This window comes from Alligator sinensis, unplaced genomic scaffold (genome assembly GCF_000455745.1).
Source record: "Alligator sinensis unplaced genomic scaffold, ASM45574v1 scaffold599_1, whole genome shotgun sequence".
In the NCBI taxonomy this organism is placed as follows: domain Eukaryota; kingdom Metazoa; phylum Chordata; order Crocodylia; family Alligatoridae; genus Alligator; species Alligator sinensis.
The window spans coordinates 2,957,137-2,972,615 of record NW_005841968.1 but is presented as its reverse complement, the minus strand read 5'-3'; positions in this window follow the sequence as shown (position 1 = coordinate 2,972,615).

Sequence of the window (15,479 nt, the reverse complement as noted above, 5' to 3'; positions counted from 1 at the left end):
CTAGAGTATCACAGAAGGATTTATTTTATTGATGTATTTATTTTATTTTATCTATGGTGCTTCTCTGGCCTCTGGTACTACAGATCTGAGCACTTCCCATTCCTTAATATATTCATTCTCACACATTGCCCCGTGAGAGGAGGGAGGGCTATTCTCCATTTTACAGATGGGCAGCTGACACACACCAAGGTGAAGTGACTTACACAGAGGAAAGCTATGGTGAAGTAGGGATTTGAACAGAGTCTGCAAAGACCAAGTTAGTGAACTAATCCTTGGGTTATCATTCATCGAAAAGGAGGCCTGGGCTCAGCAATCTGAGGGAGCAGAGCCCCTTCATCACTTGCTTCACCTTTCTCAGATTATGACTTCATTACTAATATTTAGTAATATTAGTACTTACCCTGGGGGACAGTTTGGAAGGAAAAGACACCTAGCTAACCAATACTCCTCCACCTGCTGAGTGAGCTAGGCTTCCTAGCTCTGCCTGCCTACTCACTAGCTCACAGGGTGCATGGCTCCTGGGAAAGGGTAGAGTATAATTACTTCCACTCCCAGGGCAGGGAATGAGCAGAAGCCTGGAAGACTATGATCTAGCCCCATTTTGTTCTCTGCTCACTGTCTTTACTGCAGGAAGGCTGCATAGTTACTGAGTAGATCAGAGAGATAGTTACAGACTTTTTATATCACCCTGGAAATATACTACCAAACCAGAAGTTGCAATTACCTTTATAACACCTCATCCAGCATGAACCCCCCCCCATCTGCTTCATGACCCTCCAGTCTTGGGGTTCTCAAAACTGGCTCAGATATCACACATGTCAGATACTCACTCTTGCTAAGGTCTGGTTTCACTCAACAAAACCAGACCAGACATGCAGCAACCTTGCAATGGGGCTTCCCCTATCTGATCAAAGCCATCCTCAGCACAGGTATAGAAGAGAGATTCCTTTCCCCCTTACGGGGCAAATTTCAGCTGCCTGCAGCCGCCATCCATGCTCTGCAGCAGGGGCTATTGCCTTCTGCAAGCACCAAGCCCTTCTGTTTAGCCTCCCCAGTTGCTTCTTAACGTTTTTTTTAAAACCCAGCCCTCACTGCAGGTAAATCCCAGGTCAAAGGAGACCTCCGTCAGCTTCATAGCAACCCCTGACCTAGCCACCCTCCCAGATAAGCCGAGTTACCCAAATGCAGATAAATGGGTACAAGCAGGTCTGACAAATGGGACAACTTGCCCAGAAAATTCAGTCCACTCTGTGATAAGTCTTCTTTCCATTACACTCCTTCACTCTGCCAAGATAGCGTAAGAGGCCTTCACATTAGTGAAAATCAGACCCTTTGTAGTCTAAACAGCATGAAGTTATAGCCTAAATAAAAGAGCCTAATGCCAGAAAGCCCAGGGAGAATTTTTAACTTCCCCTGTACTTGGTTTTCAAATACAAACACTATAAAAAAGCAGTATGATAGTTGCATTATGCAAATATACTGTATACTGATTTACAGGCTGAGTGACAAACATCTCTCTATGTCTTTTAAGGAAATCTGTTCCATTTCAATTTTATCTGTATTATTTTTTTCCCTCAAAAGTCGCATGTGCCATACTATGAGGTACAAACTACCCGCTAAAGAACAGTCTGATGAAAAACCCACAAAAACAAACATTACAGTAGCAAGTGAAATAACCTGAACACAGCAAAGTGCAAAAATAATCCTTTCAGGATCACCATATATATTTTACCCAGTGTAGAGTGCTACCTAAATAATACATAAGGAGTAACTCTCCACTGTATCCTGAGGGAGGATCAGTAGTTGCAACAGATCATCTTAATAGGCAATAATGTCTACTAGGTATTGGAAAATTCCTGCCCTAGGACTTCTACTACACTGTAAAGATGAGCTAGACTAGGATCTAATTTTTACAAGTGCTTGGGACACATAGGAAATGCATTTTCTGCTACAGTTATGTTCAAATAACTCGACTGAATTTACATAGAAGTGCAAGATAAACAGAAGGCAGTTAAATAGAACAAGTGTCCTGTACATATGTGCTTTTTCTGTAATATTTCTATTGAAAGATCAGCCTCAAAAGGAGAAGAGGCCCCAGTTTAAAGACCTTCCCTTACTGCCCCTACTATTGCTGTCATCAGCCCATGAGGGTAGCTCCCATAATTTGCCACTTTATTACATTTATTAAAGGTCACCAACCTGACAGTCCACTGATTCCTTTTGAGTGTCTTCAGTCAAGGTTTCATTTGTCCTTCTCTCCTTTTATCCTGCCACATCAGCGAAACTCCTTGCAGCACCATATTCTCTAGACACATTCATTTCTTCCTCATAGGTCTCTTCTCCTGAACTGCCAAAGCTGTTGCCACCTCTGCATGCTACTGCATGACACACTCATTTGTTTCCCCTCCTACCTTGAGCAAAGTATATATTTCAGCAGTTTACTTTTCATTAAGCATCCTGATTGAGCAAAACGCATGCTTAACTTCCTTTGAAGTTAACAGATTATTCTGGCAAGGCAAAAGAGAGTCCCTAGTGGAAGAAGCAGTGGGTTTGCCCCCTGCACTGGACAGGTTACAATACGAGAGATGCATAGGGGTGCGTTGAGTGTCAAGGAGGACGAAGTGGCGGAGGTTGCCGTCATCCACGTGAGAAATGGCGAGACCCTGAGTAAGTTATTTTGGTGCCTGAATAGACATGAAGCAATGGTTTTTAGTAGGGTTATACAGAAAAACGACAGAATTCAGATACAGCTTGGATGAGAGCATAGAGGAAGGGAGGAACCAAAGGTGAAGGAGACTGGTTGGTATGTTCAAACCCTGATGGAGAAGGCTTTGGAGGAAAAATAGAGTCTGATTCCCTCTGATGCATCCAGGAACCGGAGACACTTTGGGGAGGAAGTCCAGAATTTAGAGCTGTATTTATCAGCTATCAGTATAAAGATGGTCATTGAGGCCATATCAACTGACGGGGTCACACAGAGAAAGGATATGAAAGAAGAAATGGAGGAGGCCAAGGAAAACCTGACAGAAAACAGAAGAGAGCAGCAGGTCCTATGAAGAGGCAGAGGTGTCCAAATATAACCAGGAGAGGACAGAGCACAAACTGCTGAGAAAGTATCAGAAGTTGTCAAAAAGAGGGGAGTTAGAGTGCTATTGTAGCCATGATAGTCCAGGAAGTGTCCAAGAGGCAATGATTTATTGTACAGCAATATCTTTTATTGAACCAACCATATAGTTGGGAGAGTTATTGGACAAGCTTTCAAGAATCAAGTGCCTAAAAGTGACCTGAATATAGATATCTGATGCCCAAAAGCTTGTCCAACAGCTCTCCCAACTATACAGTTGGTCTAATAAAAGATATCACAAAAATAGCTGCCCCTTAATAGTAGTGGAGGTATTGAGGGGGATGGAGATGAGGAGGATAGATAGCTCACTGGCTGTAGTTATGGTACAGAAAAGAGGGAAAGGATCCAGAATAGTGGGGGAGAGTGAGGAATTTAAGATAACTGTTTTTAGCAGCATGTTCAGTGAGTTTAGAGGTGAAGAAGAAAAGAGATGTGAGAAGATGGTTGAAGAACCAGGTAGGGACAGCTCCAGCAATACAATGGATGTCCTGGGTAATGGGTTGCAAATTCTAAGAAAAATAGTGTTGGCTTTACGAAGAAAAATTCCTCGTCATAACACCAAACTAGACATGATTGAATTTTGAGGGAATGAACCAGAAGAATGGAAGAGGGGAAGAGCAATTGCCCAGGAAAGGATGGGATTTCAGGGGCGGCAGAAAGGAATTAGAAGGCAGACAGTGTGTAAAAGTCCTCGGAGTCAGAATGGAGAAAGGGAGAAATGTTGTTTTATCCTATAAGTCTCGTGGAAAAGAATGACAAGACCTCATAAAAAGAAGTGGAGGAGGCTAGAAGGGTTTCAAGAGAGCAACTTGGTTTGTGGGTATGGGAGGAGAAAAGGCTTTTTGACAGAGAAAACAATAGCACAAAACTGGAATCATCTGTAGACTCACTGGACATTATCTAGACATGGCCCATGAGCAAAAGCAAATGAGTTAGATACTGCTTATAAAATGAAATTGGAGGGGAAACTGCGTGATGGGAGAGATACAAAGAGGTCATGTGTGGAGGAAAGGGTGAAGGGACTGGGCTTGACCACAGCATCAATATTTAGTTGTCAGTACTGCCAGTTAGCTTGAAGACACAGGTTGAAAGGGGCATAAGGAAATAAAACATGGAGAAAATCACAGCTGTAATGAAACAATTAGGAAGGATGAAATATAATCCTACCACGCTTACATTCACAGCTGAAGACAACATGGCTTTTTCATTAATCTATGTAAAAAACCCCAGAAAGCTATTTTTCAGAACAATCAAGAAAACCACAACTGAGCCTCCCAGAAGAGAGCTGCTGCTCAGAACTCATTGCAGGTTAGTTGTACATCATTTTATATTAAGTATTGGACACACTGTAGAGGGACCAACTTGTTGCCATTTTACATTTCCCATTGGAATGATGTTTCTACACTGATTCCTTCCTCCTGACAGCTCCAGTAATACTTTGGATGTGATGGGTAATGGTTTGTAAATTCTGCTTAGGAAAAAAAATGTTGCTGCTAGTTTGATGTTGCAGAGAAGTTATTTTTCTTCTACAAATGCAGACAAGTCTTTGCCTGCTGGGTGAGAACCTGTCTGGTACTGCCCAAATGCACAAGTGGGTGCTGAGGATGGAAGTAAGGGGACTCTGGTAGGGTAGCCACCCCCCACTTCATCATGTAGCAGCAGCCCATATTCTGGGGCTTGCAGCATCTGAGAATAAGGTTCAGGCACGCAGGAACAAAGCAGCTGATACGCAGCACGTCTACACATGCTATTAGCATGGAGCTATAAATTCCAGTGCATATCATGCCAGCATTTATTGCTCCTGGGTGCTGCATTTGAACATGTGCCAAGGACTGCAGCACATTGAGCCAGGTCGGAGCAGCGCTGGCTGGCAAGAGGCCCTGGTGGGCGACGGTCAGCCGGCCAGCCTGGGGCTGCTTTGACCCAGCTCAGTCTATTGCAAAGAGGCTGACTGGAGCATGAGGGTGCTGTAGTGTGGGGCTGGCTGGCAGGCAGCCCCCCTATAATGAAGCACCCTCAGGCCCCCGCCAGCCCTGTCAGCATCTACACGTACTACGCACTAAAGAACGCCTACATCTACACACTAAAAAATGCTGCCATAGGATAGTATTTGTGTTTACAGATATTAAACTATGGCAGAGTTAATTAGTTTACTGCAGCCTAATAGGACCACATGCGTGTATGCCGAGACTTTACCGTGGAACTAATTAGGCAGCTCCGCAGTAAACATCTTGTGTAGATGTGCCCACAATGTTGTAGGGTCACACTCATGGCTGTTATCCCTTGTCCCCAGTAACTGAAGACTGTTGTGGAGTATCATGTACAACACCCCTTTCAAACAAAACTTCTCTTATTCAGGTTGCTCAATAGTCCCCATTTAATCATTTGTGACCAATTTTCCAAGCCTGTTGTCTGCTATGGGCTGCTTTTTTTTTCTTGGAAATTTTTCCTGGAACAGCTCTGTTACTCTGACTCTGTGAAGCAGGGATAGGCCTTTTTACCACTTCTCTGTGTTCAAAAAAGCCACATGGACAAGGGAGCTGCTTGAGTTGAAACAGAGGGAGCAAAAGCCAACTTGGAGGTGGGATGAACAAGGAGCCTGGAGAGGGCAAGGAGCTCTGGTGAGGTAGTTGGGGCAGGCAGGGCAACTGGGACTGGCTGGACAAAGACATTGGGATAAAGAAGTAGGGGGCTAGAGACTGGGATTGTACAAGATGTCCAGGAGAGTGAACTGAATTAGGAAAGACAATGTGGGACAAAGATACTCAGGACAAGAAATCAGGACAAGACAGGGCCCGGTGGGACAATTAAACTGGAGCTGGACTGGGGTTGGTGGGGAGTAAAAAATGGCAAGAATAGGATGAGTTCAGCAAGAAGAATGAGGCTGAGTTGAAAAGACTGCTACTCAGTAGGCAAGGAGAAGGGAACTGAAATAAGGAGCTAGGGATGGAACAGCAGGGCAGGTCCAAACATTAGGTGAATGAGGCGGTCGCCTAGGGCACCAAAATTGGGGGGGCGGGGGGGCAAAATTATATGCAGAACAAAACAACAGGAATATCGTTCTAAATAACAACCCTGGCCAGCTATGTCTCCACCTTGGACCAGCCCTGCTCCCAGCCCTGCTAGTGCAGCTCACTCCTGACCTGCAGCCCTTGCCCCCAGGCCAGTGGTGCCCCTCACTCCTGACCAGTGCACCCACCCTGTGGAGCTGGGGCCAGAGCTGGAGCCAGAGGCAGAGCCAGGGCTGTCGCTGGGGCCGGTCTCCATGCTGCTCCCCCCACTGAGCCATAAAAGTTCATTCTAGACTTCTTATTTTCCTCTATATTGGAAGTGGTGGGGACACTGAGGTACATACTTCGTCTAGGATGCCGATTACCACCAGCCCTGTGGGGCAGAGGCAGGGTTGATAGGGTAAAATAGAAGTCAAGCTTGGAGAAAGCAGCCAGAATTGTCCATGCTCACTAATACTCTAGTCACAAGCCTGGAACAGGACCTGTTGGATTCTTATCTTTAAGGATGGCTGAAGATCAGGTTTGGTTCACAAAAGAATGTAAGGTTCAGAAGCTGTCTGTAGTTTGTTGCAAAACAAAATCTTTTCCAACATCTTAAATGGGGGAAAGATGACAAAATAGCCAGCTGGTAAATGGCAAGAGCATTTACTGGGATCACTAGTGGAATATGAATAACTGATTTACAGCAGGGACTTAAACTTTGATTCCACCACATCTCAGTAGAGTGTCCTCACTACAGGTGGGTGGTTATATTGGAAGGGGTGGTCTCTCTCTCTCTCATTTCTTGTAGAAACTGAAAGGGAATAGTGAAAATGGGAGGAAAGTCCAAGAACAAATGCATGACCGCACGGCAGTAAATGAGGTCTAGAGCCACACATCAAACAAGGAGGAAACATATAATATTGAAGAGCTTCTCATCAGGTGACCCCCATCCATGTCATGTATGTGGAGGAGGCAACTGTCCTGTGGAAATAGAAGCACACCATCATGTCATTTAGGATCATACGATATACTTTAAGAATAGAATTAGGGTATAAGGAAAACAATTTTAGCATTTCTAATTCCTCATTACTTGACGTTGTAACTTTATTAATGGCCTTTTTACATGATATTTGGTTTAATTATTTATTACTACTATAGCACCCAAAAATTACAGTCAGGATCAGGGTCCCATTCTGCTACAAACTGTACAAACATCTCAGTGCAATCTCCTAGTACCCCAACAACTGTCCTCCACAGATGTGATGCCTCCAGCACTGGTAGCTGGGGCATAGCATTTCTGCACCATCCTCAATACACCTGTGATATAGTCCAGACAAACTAATGCTGTCACAGAACCTGGAAGGACGGAGGCAGGGAAGCTTATAAGATAGACCACCTGCCTGGAACTCAAGTGACCTGGTTTTTGTTCTTGGCTCTGATATTGGTCAGCTTCTGAAAGACTTGGGCAAATAATTTATTCGCTCCTTTGTACCGGTTTCTCCATCTGCAAATGGGAACAGCAACACTAAGCTCTTTGCAAAAGGTTTTCCAATCAACCAAGGAAAAGCACTGCATAAGAGCAAGGCATTATTAGTATAACAATCCCCATGCTACAGCAGTGCTGCACTAGTGAGGTATGCAACATTCAATTAAAAAAGTTATGGATTTTACAGGAACAAAATGACTGAGTCAATTCTGCTTTCACATGGCATAAAGGGGGAACAGCACTGGCTGTGCAATATCTGAAACACAGTCAGAATCTGCCCCTCTCATATTCCTTGCGTGCAAATGTAACGTCGCTACCCTCTTCCCTCCTGCTCACACTCGTATGCCCTGCTCTCCCAGTGTTCATCACATTTGCTTGTCATGTCTTATCAAATGAATCTGGAAGCTCAAAGATCCCCCATGCTTCCTGGAGGCTTTGGATATTGGCACTTTACAAGTTGATCATCATTGTCATCACGCTGAAGCCTCTTTCCAAAGTAGTCATGCAGCGAGAACAGAGAGATTAACTGAAGTGTCCATTGTGATCATTTACTCTATGTAACATGGGCCATAAGATGTTCCTGAATTATTGTATTTCCTCATATAAAACACACATATATTGCCCCAAAATCATCTGGGGGAAATACAGGTGCACATCAAATGCAACAAATATGTATCCCCAGGCACCTGAAGATTTGGTGGCAGGAGATGGGTAGCAATGTTAATTGTCATAGCTCCCAGAGTCACTCTGGGAACCATGACAATTAATGCTGCCACTGCTCCCCCATTGCCAAATATCTGGACCCCTGGGGAGCCCCCGGCTGGATGTCATGGCACCAGGAGCCTGATCAGGCCAGCATGTGTTATATTAAGGGGTGTGCTACATGAGAGAAAATATGGTAATTCCTGTTTCAAGTCCAATACCTGTGGTTGAGCTTCTGGACACATTAAAATCAAGATTTGCCATTTTCTTATTACTGAGAGGGTACCGCAGCCCTCGATAAGAGGGCATGCAAACAAAATAGTCTCTGCATTTGAAGACGCTTGAGAAATACAAAAGTTCAGGAATGACTAAAACCCATTCCTTAGCTGAAGTTCACTTTGCCAGCCCAAGCTACCTAAACTGCAAAAAGACCTTACATCATTATCCGCCTATCTTAACCCCCCTGTGTAGGGATTACACTCCATTAGGGAGTTGGATAAGACCATGAAAGTTGGATGAGACCAAATTCATCCAGTCCTATGGATTGTATTGGGCCCACAGGCCACCCCCATTTCTGTATCTAATGCATATGGTCCCCACTTCTGCTAATGCAGGACATATGCCATGCATGGCCTCTACTCCAGCAAGTTTGGAGCAGGTGCTGCATGCAGCCCCTGTCTTGAACTTGCTTGAGGGTTTGCCACTTATAGTGCAGTCCCAGACTGGCTAGAACAAGTGCTAGATCTGGCATGCCAGGGAACACCCCCACCCCACCCCTGCATGATGGATCCAGAACCCATTCTGGCTGGTCCAGGACTGCACCATATGTAGTCCCCTCTCTGGGCTTGTGTCCCAGATTGGCTGTGTGCAGCACGTACCCTGGGTTCTAGGTGTGCACAGCTCCACAAGCCAAATCCTGGCTGTAGGCTGCATCTTTGACACCCCTGCTTTAGCTCAGAAGATTTGTCAAGTAAACATTCTGCAATGGTCTGCCAAATACACAAGACAATAGGTGATCACTTATGAATGTCATGGTGTTAAAAAAATCTCAGCACTTTAAATTTGCCTTTCTACTTATTTAAGTAGCATTATAAATGCAAAGCCTGACCTTCTGCGCCCCTCTGATCTTCTTCAGGGGTTCCAATCTACAGGGATGTGACTCATGACTTTCAATATTGCTTTGTAATAAGAGACCCATACAAACCCAGATGCAGCAATGCCCACTCGGTGTACATGTACACTGAGATACAGAGATGCATATATACCCCTCCCCTCTCTCACATATGTATACAGACACACACACATTATAATTTTATGCTGCTTACAATCTTTTAACACATCTGTTAGGGGGAAGTGTGGGCTGTCAATTTTTGGAGACGAAGAGATAAACATTAAATAATGAACGGGCACAAAGTAAACTAGATTTTAAAAAAGAAACAGAGGGCGATGCACAGGTCATGTAACCAGCATGATAGCTAACAGATGGGCACAGATAATCTTGGATTGGAGGATGAATGTTGAAAACGCAGTGGAGTGTCTGAAATATCAATGTGATGCAATGCACACTTCAGGCCAGAGCCTGCAATCCTAGCTCATGCAAAACTCCCCTTTGATTTTCAAATGGGAATTTTGACTGAACTAAGAGCACAAGATCAAACTCTTTGTGGAACATAGCTAGAAGGAAAAGAGCAGGAAAAGCTGAAAGAAACCTTGTTAATGAGTGGATTAGGAAAACTGCAACTCCTGTTTAAAGAAATGGTAAGCAATATTAAGTCTGCATTTTAAACAGGAAGGACATCCTACCATTCAAGTTGTTGCAAATATGAAAGTATTCATTCCAGGGTTACTGAAATCAGCTCTGGCCTTCATGGGCATGAAATAGTCATCAAAATTAATAAAATATTGTTTTCTGTTTCTTTACAACCCAAAGGTAATCAGATCTTCATTCTGAGGTGGTGCCATTATACCTTGAAACAGAAGCCAGAGTTCTCTATTTATTTTTTATCCGTATTCAACTTCAGCCATAAGAAGTTCGCCAAGACACTGGCCATTTGTAACAGGACAGCAGAAAAAGAAATGGTGGAGGTCTGTTTGTGGGTTATCTGTTTGTGGAGTACCTGACTGTTTCTTTGATTCTTAGATTGTGTTGGCTCTTTGCTGCTTTTCCCTTTCTCTGTGTAAAAAAAATCATTCCTTGTGAATGAAGGTTATCTATTTTAGGAGAAATTATTTTGCCATCCCAAACTACCTAATTGCAAAAAGACCATATGTCATGCCAGCCCATCTTAACCCCTCTGCATAGGGGTTGCATTGCATTAGGGAGTTAGGTAAGACCATGAAGTCTCAGTTCACTTCAGACATTTTGCAGGCAGATACTAATAATGATTTTCAGTCACTCAGTTCTGAGCTGGATATCCAGGACTCAGTACCTAATCTAGTAAATCAGTGAATCCTCTAACACTGTTCATTTTGTAAATACAGTATGCGTGGGTTATAATAGTAGGCAATGCTCCTGGTACCTGAAACTAGCTTTTATTACAACAGGATGAATGTCTCAGAGGAAACAGCTTATGATGCATTTCTGAGAAGGCTGGGGACATAATTATTTAGAGAAGGTACTAGGTATTAACAGAATGATAAGACAAGTCTGCTTCTTTGTACTTTTCTATTAAATTTCCTTTCCAAAGACGATGACCGAGATGTGCTGGCTGGAAGTTTGAGCTGGTAACCCAGTGTTCATTTTATGTATTTGCAAACAATCAAAATCTTCTGGCTCCTGAGACCCCGATGTTGAAAAATCAAAGCAAATGATACTGTGAACACTCCCCAGGAAGGGCCAAAATCTTCCTTTGGTTACAGCAGTACAGTGAGATATAGCCAGAAGCATGAAAAACCAACTAACAATTTCACTGAACACGGTTTACAGAATTTCTGGATACTTATTTTCTGAGAAGGGAGAGGAGCTTCAATTAGAGACATTCGAGAATGTAACTTCTCCAACTTCTTTGCTGATTCATCAATTCCTCTCCACTTTTAAGAATACCAGTGACTATAATTAGTTGAACTATAAAAAATATCCATTCTATGGAAAATTCTGAGATTTCAAAAAGCTAGCTTTGTCTAGAATTGGGATGAAGTTTGAGCTGAAAATTTTCATGAATAAAGTATTCTGAAGCATTTTGCTTTGACATTGTTGAAACACTTTATTTCAATAAAGTCAAATGTGTTTTCTTTTTGAGAAGCATGAAACAATTCCTTAACCTTTTTGCATCCGCTTGTAGGCTGTATTAAAATGTAGTTAATAAAACCTATATAATCAAAGCATTTTTTTTTAAATCTAGAAAAATAAAACTTGTAATAAATCCCATTAGAAGTTAGAGAATTCTCTAAAAACCAGAGAATTAGAGAATAAATGCATACAAAAAAATAATAGCTCAATGTAACAGAATTCTTATATATCCAAAATAGTTTATTCTTGGATTAATAGCCACCTATTTTGCACTGTGGCACTAGATTGACTTTTTAAAGGCATGTCCTACTTCCTAGAAATTCCATCTGTGGGCGATTGAAAAATCTTAAATTCTTGAGTATGGGCAGAGGGGCTTATGAGTGCGTAGTGCCTCTGTGCTTAGGGGTGCATCATAGATAAATTAAAGGAAGAATAGTCCAATGGTTATAATACTGTTTTTGTCTACAGGAGATCTGGGTTCAGTTATTGCCCAAGTTGTCTGCAGCAGGCAACATTGGGCAAGTCACTCAAGGCCCAGTTTTAAAATATTTGGGTGCTTATCTACCACTGAAATCAAATAATTGTAAAGATTCTGGGATTCACTGTCTCCATGTAGTCACCCCAAACCTGTAAAACAAGAATAGTAGCACCCTCAACTGGGTGTTAAGGGATCACTACATGAAAGTTTGCATAGTTCCCAGCTTGACGGGGCTTCATAGCTTCAGGCTATCTAACACTTACTGAAGCAAACTGCCCTATTACGCAGACTCTTAGTAGTCAGGCGATTACATGGGAGTCCCTTCTTACAGGAAGCTCATGCCAAAAACCCAAATGCCTAGAGAAGAAAACTCAGCAAGTTGGAATTTTTTCTCCAAAAAAGTCATATTATGTCAATCAAAACAGTTTTTGTTCTTGCATCCATATTGGCAAAAAAAAATATTTTGGAAAAGAAGAGAGAGGGGAAATAAGAAAAAAGTCAAAATATTTATCAACCATTTTTAAATGAGATTTAAAAATGCATTTTATTTTGGAATGTATTTTTATTAAAAACATTTCTGCACCAAACACCTGGAGTAAACATGTTTGTTTCAGTCACACAGAGCATTTTGTTCAGCCTGGTCATGAAGTGTTTTGCAATTTTCTTTTTCACTACAAAAAACTTGTTTTGGTCACCCTTAAAAACTAGACCCAGATTTTTTCCCCCCTGTTTGCAGCTGAAAGCTTATTTCTGCCATGACACTATTCTGCATCAAGAAGAGTCTAACCAAAGGCTAAGGATGACAGCAAAACCTATTTTTATTCACCTGGTTCTTTCTCCCCATAATTTTACATAACATCATTAACATTATCTCATCTCTGGAACATGTGGTACGTGCACAATGTGGGGAATATTCTTGGTAGACACTGCATTCATTTCAGTTTTGGACATCAGCTGCTCAATTTGTGAAAGAAGAAAATCTGTTCTTGCCTGTCAGCAGTATTTGTATGATGAGCAAGTTTGTTTTCTAATTGAATGGGTTTTACTTCAACGTGCTGGGGTTGATTCTGTCCTCAGAAAGGCAATAGCAACCTCTCCCTGACTTTAGTGGCGAGTGATCAGCACCTTGGACAGGCACAGCCATGGCAGAAATTCAGCGTTCTGCCAGGGATCTTCCAAGTGAAAAGCATGGGATTTAAAGTCTGATTTTTTTATTTGGTGATATATTTTATTGGGCCAATATTATAGTTGGAAAATATATTAGATAAGCGTTCAGGCACAAAGTTCCTTTCTTCAGGCCCGGCTTATCTAACGTTTCTCACAACTACATGCTTGGTCCATTAAAGATATCACCAAAAAAACCTTGCTTCTCCCATTTGTTCTTGGACCATCATGGCTACAATACTTCCTCCTTATTATGGGCACCCTGTAAGCTTTCATCAGCACAGTGACAGGACAGACAGCTTTGAGAAGCCACCCACCATCTTCTCCATACTAGTAAGCCGATGGTGGGGTAGAAGTAGAACATACCCAGAAGTTTCCATACTCTCATTCCACTTTTTCTCTGCCCTAAGCTTGTGCTCCTACAATCTAGCTTTGGGGTGGTCAGATCTGTAGTAATATGCCCCTCACATGAGGCTCCATGAATGAAAAGCAACCTAAAGCACCCATGTAAAAAGACTAGAGACACAGAGAAATTGTGTGTTAATGGTCTTGCCATAGAAGATTCAGAGTAGTTTTGCTTTTTCCCAGGCTGTGGAAATTAATGGAATTCATCGCTCTTGTATCATTAGTACAAAGCAAGGTCCTGGCAATAGAGCATGAGGTAAGAACCTCTTTGAACAAATAAAACAAGTGCAATATCTTCAACATCGATTTTACATGACAGAGCCTTGAAATGGAGTGGCCCACATATGGACATCACACACCACAAAGATACCGGCCTTTTCAAATGTGCGTGTCCTTCAAGCCCCAGTTCAGCAGTGCACTTCATTATTGGGCCTATGCTTTAAGTACTGTATATGAGTAGCCTCATTGGACTTCAGAGAGACAACTCACCTCTTTAAGCTGGGCATGTTTTTAAGTGTTGCTGAATGAGAGTCTTTGTAAAATGACCTTAATTCGGGTCTCCCACTGAACTCTGCCTCCAAAATCAAGATGGATAGCAGGATATAGTTTCCCTCACCCAACTTGAGGCAGCCAATTTTGAAAATTTTGGCTGCAAGCACACCAGATGCTGCCTCCTGTCCACAAGAAAGCATTCATTTCCATCTAACCATTTGCATTGAAACCCCTTCAGTATGATGCTTTGCAAGGTTGTGGATTCGGACTAGTCACTGGCTTCCACACTGAATGTTGCACCTTTGAAACAACTCACTCCGACAGAACAGCATTTATACTAAGACCAAGAACATTTGCCAAGGGGGTAGAAGAATAATAGCCCCTCTGTCCTACTGCACAGGCCAGTTTGAACTATGGCATCATAAGCATCATAAACATCAAAAGCAAAGGAGGGAGGGTAGAGAATGAAATGGATTCTGGGATGGAAAGATCTAAATACTTTTAAAAAGCAGCAAAGCCAGTTCACATCAAAGAATGGTGGTTTATAGTGAGCCTGGGGCACGGTGGCTGAAATGCCAAAAGTAGACCATGCGAGGAGCAGCTGAGGTTTACCATTTTAATAGGGGTCATTTTATAGATGCCAAATTTTGCTATAAAATGGCCCCAGCAGAACTGTTATTTTAAGCACATTATGCAAAATTCATGTTTACATAAGATAATCAGTTTTCTGTACTAAACTGCAATAAAATAATTTTACATTTATCATCCCAGTTAATTGTAATGAGTCTAAAACTAATGAGCCTTACCTCTAAACTCCATTTAAGACAATAGTTAATTGCTTCATTTTAATAAATATTGGCAGAATGGCAAGTGTAACAATGACTGAACACTCAATTACTATCTAGGTTAGAAAAGAAAAATATACAGTATTAATGATATGCACAATCCAAAAGGCAATTAGCCTTTTAAGGTAGAGTAGACAATTTTCTTAGGAACAAGGTAATGAATGAATTGTCTGAGCTGAACATAAAGCAAGAGGAGGTTCTGTCAACAAGACAGACAGTTTGCGGCACGGCGCCGTACAGCATGGTTCTGTTTATAGGCTGTTTTGCCTCTAAGTCCCTATCCTCCATCTCTCCTCTGTGCTCTAGACCCATCCACATCTGCCCCATGGAAAAGCAAGAGAGATCTATAAGAGTCTGTGTTTAGACAGCACTTTTCCTCTGAAGGTCTGCAACACAGCTCAGCTTGACAGTACCGCAGTGATGCAGGGAAATGTTCTTGCTACCATTTTGTGTGGAAACTGAGGCACAGAGGTTAAGTGACCAGACAAAAGTCACCCAGAAAAATCTGTGGGAAAGACGGGATATAATCCAGAATCCCTGTGTAGTTACACTGTACTGGAG